This window comes from Grammomys surdaster, unplaced genomic scaffold (genome assembly GCF_004785775.1).
Source record: "Grammomys surdaster isolate TR1022 unplaced genomic scaffold, NIH_TR_1.0 146, whole genome shotgun sequence".
NCBI lineage: Eukaryota > Metazoa > Chordata > Mammalia > Rodentia > Muridae > Grammomys > Grammomys surdaster.
In genome coordinates, this window is record NW_021604604.1 from 12904488 (window position 1) to 12918627 (window position 14140).

Sequence of the window (14140 nt, forward strand, 5' to 3'; positions counted from 1 at the left end):
TTACCGTAGAACATGGTATTTACATGATCAAACAGAATTACATCTCAGAAAGCAGAGAAAGTCATCGTTTGCTTTGGAATGTGATTGTGTTATTTAGGCTCCTTTGTAATTATTTACTTCCTGTGTCCTGCTTTCTTTTCTCTTTTCTTGTATTTTTGGTTGTGAGCCTAGCCTTTAACGGCTTAGCCATCTCTCCAGCCCTCTTTTCCCTTTTCTTTCTGAAGTAGACCATGTTCCTCTCTAAATGATAGGATTTTAATAATAAAGCACTAAAAATTCTTACTATGTTTACTATTTCAGGAGAATATAATCAATGTACTCTCAATCTGTTTGAAAATGTCAGATTCATAATTTGACCTCTACAGTCAGAACTTTTGGTTGGAATGTTTCTCCTAGTTTTTATGTTTTTAATTGCAGTTACGTGGGATGTACCTAAGGCAGAGGGTAATGCTGGTTCTTTCCTCTTCTTCTTCCTCATTCTCTTCTCCTTTTTTCTTTTTACATTTTTAAAGATTTATTTTATTATTCTGTGTGTATAGATGTTTTGTCTGGTGCCTGAGGAGGTGGTGAGCCTCCATGTGGGGCTGGAAGTGGGCCCCCTTTGCAAGAACATATTTTTAGCCACTGAGCCAGTTCTCTAACCCTAGTACAGTTTTTCTTGTCTTTGAAAGTATGTCTGTGTATCTCCTAAGTACCAGGAAATACCATTATGAATATAGAAAGAATACTGCCAAAAAATATGTCATATTAAGGTAACACTGTGGCTTTTGTTTTCAGATAATGATTTGTTTCAGGTAGAATTTTCTCTACCTGGGAAAGAAAGTTTATAAAAGAAATTTTCCTCTGAGAAGCTTTTTTAGACCTCTTCTAATTGTGTTAATTGCATCATTAATATTTATTACTTTTATTCTTTTGCAAAATCCTGTTGTATTGTCTCATTTTAAAGGAAATGGTTGTTTGAGAAGACTTATGTTGATTATTTTTAAAGTATGTGTATGTGTGTATCTGTGTGGGTGTGTGCACATGAATAAGTGCAGGTGCTCTTGGAGGTAAGAAGAGCATCAGATCCCCTACAACTGGAGAGATAGGCAGGTGTGAGCTGCCAGACATGGGTGCCGGGATCTTAACTTGGGTCCCCTATGAGATTAGAAGGCACTCTTGGCAAGTAGGCAGCTTTCTAGCTAGCCATTTAAAAAACAATGCACTCCTCTTAAGGAAGAAGTATCCTGTATGTAGACCAGTGGCTCTCACCCTTCCTAGTTCTATGACCCTTTAATACAGTTCCTCATGTTGTAGTGACCTCCAGCCATAGAATTACTGACGTTGCTACTCAAGAACTATAATTTTGCTACTGTTATGAATTGTAATGTAAATTTCTGATATTCAGGATATCTGATATGCGGCCTCTGAGAAATCGACATTTGACCCCCAAAGGGGTCTTGACCCAAGGTTGAGAACCACTGATGTAGAAAACCGAAAGACACTGGCAATAAGAATTTAAAATACAGTGGAGGAACACACACACACACACAATTAAAATAAATATTTTAAAAAGTTTAAAATGACACTTTTTTAATGTAGTGAGAATGTGGGTGATATAGAGCAAATGTAGTATTTTTAAATACTGTGATCACATTAACATTAGCAAATAAGATAGAAAAAGGAGTTTGTTATCACCCGACCATCTCTGACCTGCCAGCTCCTGAATTATGACACAGAGACATATTTATTTATTATAGGACAGGCCTTAGCATATGCTATTTCCCAACTAGCTCATATAACTTCATTAACCTGTTTATTTAATCTAAGTTGTGCCACGTGGCTTGTTCGATACCTCTCCTTCAGAGCTGGTCCCAGAGTTTCCATCTCTGCCTGGAAGTCCTGCCTGCCCTCTCCCGCTTTGCTATTCACCTTTCAGCTCTTCATTAAACCAAGCAGAAGGTGATGGAGAAGATGTTTTCAGATTCTTCATACAAATAACAATGCCAGTGTCCAACCTATACATAAATCTCTGCTGGGATAGAAATCAGCATTTGAGTACTACAAAGCGATCTTTCCACAGAACACACGAGATTATCCCCACAGTTTTTGAAGATGGTGCACTAGGATATCAGAGTTGAAAGACGAAATAATTATAACAAATGGTTTGGGAAGTTTTCAGTCAGTTTTCTTTTGGTACAGGATTGTAAACAGACTTGTAGGATGCTAGGGAGTGGCTTAGAGTTTCTTGGGCAAGGAAAGATTTTGCAATTCAGTGATTAGTGAGCTACAGTCCTTAGGACAGTCTTGACTGAGGTCTTTCTAGTCAGAGTAACTTAATGGGCAATGCGTTCTGATGCACAACCTTCAGGGACAGGGGAGAACAGTCTAGCCTTGTGGAACAGGGAAGTGGAAGGGGTAAGCGATACTTAAGTATGTTCAACAGCAAATAAACCAGTGGTTTCCTCTGAATGCTTAGCTTAGTCTACATCTGCTTCTAGGGCTATGCCAGCGAAGCTAGTAGCGTCCTTGTTGTTGAGCAGACTGAACAGTGAAACCGGCATGCTGTTCAATCATATATTAAAGATGAGTTCTGGGGCTGTGGGTGTCCAGGGCCGGCTTCCTCGATGAAAACCTCATGCTTATTTGGTTAAACCCCTTTGAGAACAGGACATCTTTCTCTAGTCTGTCAGAAATGTGCTAAGTGTGACTGAGTCTGAATGACTCAGACTCTCCATTTCTTTCCAAAGAACATGTTTGTAAAACTTTAACATAAAAACTTATAGACATTTTTATAAGGAAGCAAGGTAGTGAGTAACGTTCTTTCTTGCATGACCTCTGCTTCTGTTCCTGCCTTGAGTTCCTGCCTTGAGTTCCTGCCTTGAGTTCCTGCTTTGGCTTCTCCTAATGTTGGGCCTCTTAAGCTAGATAAGCCCTTTCCTTCCCCAAGTTGGATTTGGTTTGTGTTTTATCATAGCAACAGAAAGCAAAGTAGGACACAGGCTAAATATGTTTATCTCTGCAAACATCAGTTCTTTTGATGAAAACTTTTGTTGATGCAGAAAATCCACAGCTTTCACCTTAAAGGGAATAAGATGGTTTATTCTGAAGCCATTTGAATAAGCATGGAGGAACACAGACTTAACCCACATTCCATGTCCCAGTGTGGAAGCAGTGTCATGTGTCATGAAGTTTTATAGTTTTTCAGAATAAAGAAGTTGATAAATCAAGGCAAGTTTAAAATACTTGGTAGGTATATTAAAGAGGTAGAGGAAGTTTTTCTGTAAGTCTCAGGTGCTATCTGATGACATTCTTAGCTTTTGTAAGCCAATTCCTTCTGGCTGTCTGGGAGAGTTTGCCTTTGAGATGTTTGTACTGCTGTGTGGTAGCCTTCTTTACCCTGGAATGTGAGTGCTATTGCTCCAGTTGCAGCAGCCATGCTGTAAACATGAGGATGGAAGCAGTACAGTGCGGGAGGTAGAGACAGAGCCTGGCTTCTGGGCACCAGTGACACTAAGGCACACCGATTAACCCTACATTTATCATCAAAGAATTCTAAGTGATGTGGTATCCAAAATAATAAAGATTAAGACAAGAAGTAAAAGAGTCATTTAAATATATAAAGCCTTTTAATTATGCAGCTTTGTGCTGATATCGACATTTTTAACGAGGAACACAAATTGGATCATTGCGATGTGGTGGTGGGAATATTGATGATCAGTGATCGTGTTTTGCCATCACGTGACTTACACAAGTCTGTGATTGTCTGTTTTCCAAGATCGCGTACAGCCATAGCAGACAGAGCTCATACACCTCTGACTCTACTTTGTTTCCAAAAACAGGTTTTCATTTATGCGATGCCCCTGTAGGCAACACTAGCAGTTCCTGATGCTCATCTGACTCTGCTTACTTTTTTACATACACACACATGTATGTGCAGTGAATAATCACTTCTCTGTAGTCTCAGGAAGTTAGGTACTTGTGTAACTATGAACCAGTTCGAGAATTTTAACAGTTTACTGCTGAGTGATGCACAGTTATGCGAGTGATTACAAAACAGGAAAGACAGCATAGGGTTGTTTAAGAGCACGAACTCTGGACAGACAGATGGGGCATCAGTCCTGGATTTGTGTGCATCAGGTTCTGAACAGCTGGAGGCTCCAAGAGTGTGAGCATCAGAGTGGGACGTGATGCTCTAAAGACTGTCTAGGGTCAGGCTGATAAGGATGACATCTGACCTGCTGTTGGCGTTTTGTTGAATTTGTTACTATTGCTTCCCTGTTGTGTCTGTGTGCCAATCTCTTAGGTGGTTGATGGGCCTCCTGATCAGTGGTCAGATCAGTTTCTGTGACAGCCTCTGTGGTGATTTGAATAAGAATGGCACCATGGACTCATATTTGAATGGTTATGGAGAGCCATTAGGAAGTGTGGCCTTGTTGGAGTAGGTCTTATTGGAGGACATGTGTCACTGGGGGTGTACTTTGGGGATTCAAATGCCCAAGCCAGGCTCATTGTCTCTCTTCTTACTGCATCCTGATCAGGATATAGACCTCTAGCTACCTCTCCAGTGCTGTCTGCCTGGGTGCCTCCATGTTCCCACCATGATGACAATGGGCTGAACCTCTGAACCTGTAGGGCAGCACCAATTAAATATTGTCCTTTATAGAGTTACTATGGTCATGGTGTCTCTCTATAGCAATAGAAACCCTAAGATAGCCCCTGTTCACTTGTATTTTGAAAACTCAAGGCAAAGCAATTTTTTTTTAAATTTAGAAATAGAACATTTGAAGTTAGAATTGTGTGTATTTTTAGGCAAAGTTAATTGATAAAAAGTTTTATCAAGGCTGTATTCAGGAAATATATTTAGTTTATATCATATGATCTTTTCTTTTTCTCAGAAAAATATTATCTCAGAGTAAACAAGCCTTTTATTAGCTCATTGGCTCATGTGCCGTTGCATAGACCATTGTAGAGAGCCTTTGAAGAGGACAGCATTGAAATCAGGCAGTAAGTATTCCGTCAGTCATAGCTTAGAACTCTGTGCTTTTTAAAGGGTTACCTTTGAATTGATTACATGCTTATTGAGTGTGAGGGATGTCCTGAAAGACTTCCTCTCTCTAGATGATCAGTAAAGCAGTGCTGGGTAGTCATGAGAATTCTCCATGTGGCAGCCACTAGCTGCATGTGGTTATTTGAATAATTAAAATTAAATAAGACAAAAATATTTCCGTCTTTCAGTTACATTGCATACCACGTGTGCCAGTAACTACAATGTGGCCAGATGACAGTGCATACATAGATGCTGCTTTCAACTGCCTGTCTGGGTTTGCCTTCCAAGTTTAGTACATATGAGATTATGTGCCCTTGGGCAGGTTACTCAGTTTCTGGGTATTCCCTAACTTCTTCATGGTGAAAAGGGAACAGATGTTCTTATAAGGTTGTTAACTGTGAGAAAGTGAGTCAATATTTGTAAAGTGCTTAGAGTAGCACCTGACATGCTGTAAAAAAATGTTTGTTAAAGAAGCAAATGTATTTCATTCAGATGAAAAAAAAGCTAAGTGTGTTTTACTTTTACATTTGTCATAGTTTAGAATACTATTTCTGTCCATACTTTAAGCATACCTATGTGTACCCAACTTCTGGACAGAAAGCATGCCTTTGTTAGCCTGCTTTCTGTCTACTAGTATTTCAGCTCATCACTGCCTCTGCTTGAAAATATTTGATGCTCATGGTTCCTTTGTTTAGACAGTGTGTAAACTCCCTTAGAATGTGCATTTTACTTATGCACATAGTAAGTGTTCAGGGTGTGCTTGTTGAATAGAAACACCATTAGGTTTTGAAAGGTAACAGTATTTCTATTGATATCAAAGGTATATATGTTCAAATACTCTCTGAAGTGACACAAACTCAAACCCATTGCACCATCTGCGATGACATCTCCAAAATGTGCTCCAAGAGTATCTCTGCTTCTGTCTGGGTGTTTCAGTGGAGAGGGGCCAGATCATTTCTGATTGCTACCATTCACTCTCTACAACACCATGACATGCAAGTCACTGCAGTCAGCACCTTCTAGATGACACTTGAATACAGGATTTTGGTCCTGGGTTTTCACTTCTTTAAATTATCTCCTGTATTTTTACTGATTGTATTTAGACACTTAGCTGTGAGTTGAACACAGGACACAGTCAATATCAGACATGAATGCCACTTAATATAGCAAGTAAGTTTTGGTTGTCGGTTATTGAATCCACGTGGGAAAGAAGCCCATAAAACAGACTTGTAGACTGATGTTTGTCTAGGGTGTATGATATAGCATATCAGCTTATTAGTATAGCAGTGTGTAACAGTGTTGATAACTGCCATGAGATAGCTTATATGAACAGGCACACATTGTGTGTGCTACCTTACATTCTGTTGGGGAAGAGTGGGTTACTATAAAACTGCAAACACACACTGAATATGTTGTTTTGCACATGAAGACCCTTGAACCTCAGAGACACCGAAACACTGAAGGTATGTACTCTAGGGTTTTGTAAGGGTGGGTGGAGCAGGAAGCAGGGTGAGCATGGAGGAGCAGAGATCCCAAGCTCCTTTGAAGTGATTTAGAGTAGCTTTTGAACATATGTCCACATACTACCTTATAACATGTATATTTATAATGTCTTTTTTAAAGTACTGTTTTTTTAAGCCTTGACCTTGAGTTTTGGAGAAAGTAAATTTGAAGAGAATGCAGTGATCCTTGTCTGAGCTTGCCTGGTGTTTATTTTCTATAGTTTACCATCAGTGATGAATACACATACAAGTAACAGATAACTGGTAAATGTAATCAGTTGCCTAAGTACTGGGAGCGTTCAGTTCACTGAAACAGACTGCCCAGTAGACATTATGAACATTCTCCAGAGAGTAATTTGGATTGCAGTGAGTTATTTTATTTAAATTGGTGCTATGAATAAATGTTTGTTTGTACCACTATCATAATATAATTTAAATGCCATTTAAATGTGTTGAAGCATCTTCATTCCAGTAACTGTTACCCTTTGAAAATGGGCTGTTTGAGTATTGTTTCTCTCCCACTTGGCAGACACCAGATGCAGTGATTAATAAAGGTCATTATGCTACTTAGTCACAGAGAGCTTTTCATGACGATTACCTGAACATCTGCTGGTTTCATCACTGCAGGTTCCGGAAACATTAACAAGTTATAGATTCTGGGTCTTAAAACTATGGCATAGACTAGTGTAAAGTATTTCTTAAGAATGTTTAAATGTTTCTTGAAAATTTTTATATGAAGGCCCTTATCTTTCTGAAATGTGCATAATCCAAAATGTCAGTGAAGCAGTCTTTTGGAGTTCTGACAGTCCCCACTTGCTGCTGCTGACCTCTCTCTCAGCGTCTGGGTGTGTTTGTGAATACACCTAGTGGGCAGCAGTGCTGGTTACCACAAGAAACCGGAATTTGGAAATGGGAAGTTTGGAGTATGACTGAAGAAGTAAAGGCTATATGCCCTAGTGTAGCCAATTCCTGTGCACAGAAGAGTTCTCTGTGGACTGAGAAGACCGAGTGCAGATTGTGTAGAGATGGCAGAGACCTAGAGAAGAAGTGTTCATGGCTTTCCCTGCCTGAGAAGATGCTTGGTGTCATAAGTGTGAGCATGGTGTGGAGTGTTGGAATTGCATGTAGATGCAAGGAACCTAACGTCTCAGTGACTAGCTCAGACTGTACAGGTTCTTGGACTCAGTAGGGCAGATACAGTGGTCTAAGTAACCAACTCTTTCACATTCAGTCTTTGCTGGTGGGTGTGAGCTAGCTGCTATGTTTGCATCCTTAAGTCTAAAAGTCATCAGAAGAAAAAGGAAAAACAAACAAACAAAACCATCTAGAGTGGGTGAGACTGGTCTAAGGAAAGAAGTACTTTTTCTTAAACCACCCACTGTACTGTGCAAAGGTGCTATTAGGGAAACGGCCTGTTATTATTATTATTTTAATTTTTAAATTTTGCAAGAATTTTGTTAAAAGGATATGGGTTCTTATTAGTAGAGAAGATAATGTGACTCCCAGACAGGAATCTGCAGTGTTTGACAATTCAGCTACACACTAATGAAGTGTCTTTTGCCTGAAACCGGCCTCAGGTAAAAGATGTGAATGATGTTTCTGTCATTGTGTGTTATGGATTAGAGAACAAATTGGTAAACTTTAATTTTTTTAAAATTTTAAGCTTATTTAGTGTGTGTGTGTGTCTGTGTGTCTGTGTGCGAGTGCAGGTGTGCATGTACCACAGTGAGCGTGTGGGGATTAGAGGATACTTGTTTAGGAGTTGGCTCCTTCCTTCTACCTTGCTTAGGCAGGACCCTTCTTGTTTTGCAGTCCCTCGGGGTACTCCAGGCTAGCTGACTGGTCCTTGAGTTTCTGGCCAATTCTCCATCTCTCTCATCTCTCTATAGGAGTGCTGGGATAGCAGATGCTTGCCACTGCATCTGGCTTTTTACATGGGTTCTAGGGGTCAAACTCAAGCCATTAGGCTTGTGTGGCAAGCACTCTCACTTGCTGAGCCATCTCCCTGGCTCCTGGTAAAGGTTTGTTTTTTGTTTTGTTTTGTTTTTGTTTTTTTTCGGTATTTATTTATTTCATCTGGATTCTGACTTTTAGCCTGTGGCCCAGCGATGTAAAGAGGTCTTCTTATGTGCATACAGCACTGAGCCCCTCCCTGAGTCCTGTTCAGTCACTCCATTCTACCAGAGGCTGCCACTACGAGAGATGTTTATGTTCTATAGCATGCCCCACAGTGAGGGAAAGTAATGCAGACGGACATTCCTGGAGAAGTAACTGTGGACAGCTTTGAGAAATTGAACAGTCGTAGAGCAATACGGATAGTGTGATTCTTTGCATGCCTTCATATGAGTATGTTTATATGTTATGCAGGTGTGAATATGTTATAGCTGTATATCTGCTTGGAATGTAGAGAGAAGAAGCTTTAAAAATACCTTTAATATTGAGGAGTAGAATTGAGAAAGGAAGAAAGGAGAGGAATAAGATTGTACTTTAAGTTAAAAAAACTTGAGATTATAATTTGTTTAAAATATTTCTGTCTTTCCTTTCTTCCCTCCAAGTCCTCCTCTATAACCTCCCTCTTTGCTTTTCTCTTTAGACCTAATTGTTATTGCATGTATATAAATATACCTATATTTTCCCAACTGTAGACTGTTCAGTCCATCTAATGCTACCTGTATGTATGTTTTAGGGCTGACTGGCACTGGACAACCAACTGGTGTGTTCTTCCCTGGGGAGGAGCATCTTCTGTTCCTAGCTTTCCTCAGTTGCCTATAGTTGTTTGTGCACGCCTGAGGCCTCATGGGCTTTTCTCCATTCACTCTGGCATGTTCATTGATGTCACTTTTGTTCAGCTCACAGTCGTGTTGGTCAGACTTTAGGGGTATGGCTTTCGGCAGGACTAGGAGTCACAGTCTTGCAGCCAACACCCTGATCCATTAGCTTTTACAGTCTTTTCTCTCCCAACCACACCCTTAGGTAAGAGAGTCTTTTGTAGCTGTATCCATTGGGCTTGACTCTACAACTCTGCATATCGATTGCCTGTAGTTTTTAGGAGTGGTTTTCATCTGTTGCAAAGAGAAGGTTCTTTGGCTGGTGTGTGTGTGCGTGTGCGTGTGTGTGTGTGTAGACTGCACTTACCTATGGGTATGAAGACAAATGTGTATATTTTGTTGTTAGGGATTATGACTTCACTAACAATGCATAGTTAGCTAGTACCATTCACGGTCTCCGTCTTGTTGAGCAGGTCTTTAGTCCAATCAGAGAGCTGTCTACTGTCTTATAAGCATGCATTAGCTGTTGGATTAGAGAGCTAAGCATTCTGCAGTGTGAGTTTTAGAAACATTTGTTTATTTGGGTACACGTAGTCTGCGTATAGTGATCAGACAACATCTTGCCTAAGTTGGCTCCTTCTCTCCTGTGTGGACTCTGGGGATCAAGCTCAGGTCTTCGGGTTCGATAAGCAGCTTTACTTGCTGGGCCATTTCCCCTGGCTCCAGTGTGATTATTGCCTTTAAAATATGGAATGCTTCATGGATTACGTGCCATCCTTGGGTATGGGCCATGCTAATCTTCTCTGTATTGTTTCAGTTTTAGTATATGTGCTACCAAAGTGCTCATCGATGTGACTTTAATGATATGTGTGTACACACACACACACACACACACACACACACACACACAGAGTCTGTGTTTTTAGATAGAGTACCTTCATGACTTGAACATTTTTGTTTGTTTTTTGAGACAGTGTTTCTCAGTGTATAGCCCTGGCTGTCCTGGCATTCACATTGTAGACCAGGCTGCCCTCGAACTCACAGATCTCTCTGCCTGCCTCTGCCTGCTGAGTGCTGGGATTAAAGGTGTGCACCACCACTGAACGTTGAATTTTTAACACTTTTCTATCACCTCACTGCAAAGTAAGTGTTTTTTTAAATCAAATTTTGTTAACAGTCGAACTAAATATGTCATCTAGGTAATTATTAAAACATCTCCTAATATTAGGCAAAATAAGTTATGCTTAAATATAGTTACTGTTCTTTGAACATTGACCGACCAACAAACAAACAAACAAAAAACAAACAAAAACCCTTCTGAGAGATCAATCCTCATGCTTGCCCTGCTTTGTAGCAGAAACAGAGACTGAGATTTTAAACTATAACTTAAGTATGACACTTTGAGTTTGGCTAGGATTAAATGACAGGGCTTATTTATAGCAAGTTAGCTGAAGTGAATCAGGGCGGTGATCCCTAGGAGCATGGGTTGTTGGAGGAGGAGGCATACTGACTGGGACTTGACTTTTTACATCTAGGGTGAACAGGGTGGCGCTGAGTGGTTACAGGGCCAGACTGTCAAGGATGCCTTGACAAGTGTCCAGAAACAGACATCCAGAAAACCAGGAGGAGTGAGCTCCTTGTTCAGGGCATGCCCTTCTATTTCTTTTTTATCTGCAAATGTTTTTTCCTTCAATTTTGAGGGACTTTCTCAGAATTAATGAAATTTTAAATTGCTAGTAATTTTCTTTTAGTACTTTAAGGTTTTGTTTCACTGTCTCTTTTCATAGTTTTGTTTAGAAATCCTCCCTCACCCCCACACACCTATCGAAAGTGTAGCTGGCTTTTCTCTGTCTGCTTTTTAAGGTTTCTTCTTGGCCCTTTAATTTGTGCAAATTTTTCTTCCCAAGTGTCTGGAGTTCTTAATATTGATGTAGTTGATATTTGTATTGCCCTTTGAGGTTTCTGTTACTTATTCAAAAACTGTATCTCCACTTGTCTTCCCTTTCTGGGGTCTAATAATAAGTGTGCCATATGGATAAGTGCACTGTATGGATAAGTGTGCTGTATAGATAAATGTGCTGTGTGTGTGTTTAAGTGTGCTCTGTGTGTGTGTATAAGTGTGTTGTGTGTGTATACGTATGCTGTTTCCTGGAGTCTCAAATGTCGCCTGGGCTCTTCTCTCCCTTTCCTTTGTCTTCTTATATATATGTTTTCACATCTGTTGAGAGAGTTCATCTTCTCTCCAGTTGCATCTAATTTGATGTCAAATTGAGTTTTTAATTCAGTGATTGTGCTGGACCCAGTTCTTAAACAAATCTCTTACCCACACTTCCCTTCTCTTTTTCTTCCCTTTCTTCCCTCCTTCCTTGATTGACAGCATGGGTTCGTGCTCTTCTGTGAGTGATGGATGTAGCTGTAGTCTCATAGCATTGGTTTTTGAGAGAGTTATTCATTATTCCTGATATTCTTGTCCATATCACATCTTCAATCTTGTACAAGGAAACATGGAAATTCATGTTAGTGAGAGAAATGATATCTAAAGCCGTAGATTCCAGTGTTGGTTATTACTGACAAGTTATATGGGACACATCTACTGCATGATCTCTGAAGATTATACTTGTCAGTTATTGAATCTTTGTCTTGAAAAACAAAATTTTTCTTCGAATTCAACAAAGGTTTGAATTCTATGGCCAGAATATGGTTGTAGGTTTATATAATATTAAGACAAATATAGAATGCAAGGGATAACTGAAAGGAATACAGAGAACTTACATGTACAGGTATGAAGGGAAAGGTGTTAAAATGACACTAGCTTTGGGGTTAACTCTTGGGATGCTAACGCTATGGTGGGATAGATAAGGAGGACGAGCACCTGGCATTTATGAATTGTATGCAGTGATGCAAATTGTGTTACCCCAGTGTAAAAGTTTCCTCAGTCTTTTTCTCATCCAAGAAAACATTAGTTAACTTCAGCAAGCCTGTGGTTGCAGCTCGTTATACAGGATATAAAATTCCACCACCCCTATCTATAGGCAGTACTATAAGGATTGGTCTTTAAACCACATTGTTGTTATACATGTGGTAAAACTATGGCCGTGCTGTGGACAGTAATTGAGCAAACAGCAGCAGCATTTCCTTGTTTTGAAGAGGGTGAGGATCACATCACAGGTTATGGTAGTGTCTGCTTACAGTTTTTCACCATACGCGTTAGGATGACTCATTCTGAGTCACTTGTTTAAATTCACTGTCATTCAAAACTCTTTTATTCTCTTTTCCTTTTTCCAGGTTTCATTTCTCCTCAGTGAATAGATTCATTGTACAAAGTCTGACACTGCTGAACATAGTCTTTGTTTCTTTTAATTGGTGTGTGTGTGTATATATATATATGCTTCTGAGCACATTAAAAGCCTTTACACACAATGTCTTGCATTTTGCTTTTTAGTCACGGCAGGGAGTGTAGTCTAGTAAGAGCTGGTAGTGTGTGAGAACAGTGAGACAGCAGACTCCTGTTAATCTCAATCGAGACAAGTCTCCTGTTAATCGAATGAGCGTGTAAGTACTGCATTATTTACTTTAGTGGAGATGTACATCCCTTTCTTAAGGACTGAACTAAATTTAATTGTAGCCAGTTAGTGTCTATTCCAGGAAGTAGAGCTGGTCTGATTCTATCTCAGTTTAGTAAAATAATCATGCTGGCACAGCTATTTCAAAAACCATTTGATTAAATAAAGTTCCAGAAAGGAATGTGAACACTTCTCAGACTGATGAGATCTGAATTAAGGTCCTGGGTGTGTAGACTTAACACAGTGTGCTGTAGATACTCAGTGACTTTTGTTAGGCTGCTTATAGACATTTAACACATAGTTCATTGGTTAGGACTTGGCATCAGAGGGGCCAGAATTTGACCCCTTAGGAGCCATGTAATGTTGGGCCACTAACTTCTCAAGTCTGCTTTGTCGTGCTTGTTGCTGTACCTGTGTCCCTAGGGTGCGGATGAGTCATTCTGTAACTTCATTGAGCACAGATTAGGTGTTAGGGTCCTGCTCCAGGCACTTGTCAGTCTAGAAATAAAGTGCTGCCTAGCAAGCAGTGAGTCTGGGTGAGCAGTTGATGACAGTCAGGAACACGGCAGAGTGGTGGCGAGTCCAGGATTAACTGTGAAGAGACATGGTTGTCAGACAACAGCCACTGAAGAAGTTGCTGCTAGGTTGAAATTGGAAAAGTGGTTGGAGTCAGACGTAAGTGAATTTCCTGAGGAACCAAAGGTGGCTGGGTCCTAGGCATGGAGGTGAGCTCACTGACCAACCGTGGGACCGACCATCGTACAGTAAAACCCTAGAGAAGCACATGCCCTCCAAAGTAAGTGGCTGAAGCAGGGTCATGAAACCAGGACTGTTTGGAAGGCATGAGCTGCACACAGAGCTGACCCGAGATTACCTTTGGAATGTTCATCTTCACTGAATTCTGTGGCCTGTGTACCAGTCTAGAAGTGGAAGATTAGAAGATAAATTCTTGAAAACATGAAGTTTGGGTATGCTAAAATGCTCAGTGATTGTCAGGAGATTTTTTTTGGGGGGGGCGAGTTATTGCTGTAAAATTTATATAAGATAAATTTCATCCGTTTGAAGTACAACTTGATGAATTTTGGTAATTTTATATAGTCACACAATTACTGTCACTTCCTGATACAGAAGAATTTCATCAAGAATCCTAAACATTCTTGTTTTCTTGTGAATGTTGTCTGACAGCCTTGGGCACCCGCTGCTGCATGTTCTGACACTGTAATTTTGTGTTCTCGACACTTTTCTATAAATGGGCTTACACAGTGTGAGGGCCTTGGT

At 40.1% G+C, this 14140-nt stretch overlaps 1 protein-coding gene and 1 non-coding gene across 3 annotated transcripts in view; one reads left to right on the top strand and one right to left on the bottom strand.

Annotated features, from left to right (window-relative positions):
- Positions 1-14140, top strand: part of Usp6nl (USP6 N-terminal like) — a 125226-nt gene that overhangs the window by 29468 nt on the left and 81618 nt on the right. The window lies entirely within an intron of this gene.
- On the bottom strand, positions 10041-10142 carry LOC114619098. Its single transcript, XR_003711061.1, has one exon. It is a non-coding gene; the product is annotated as a U6 spliceosomal RNA (small nuclear RNA).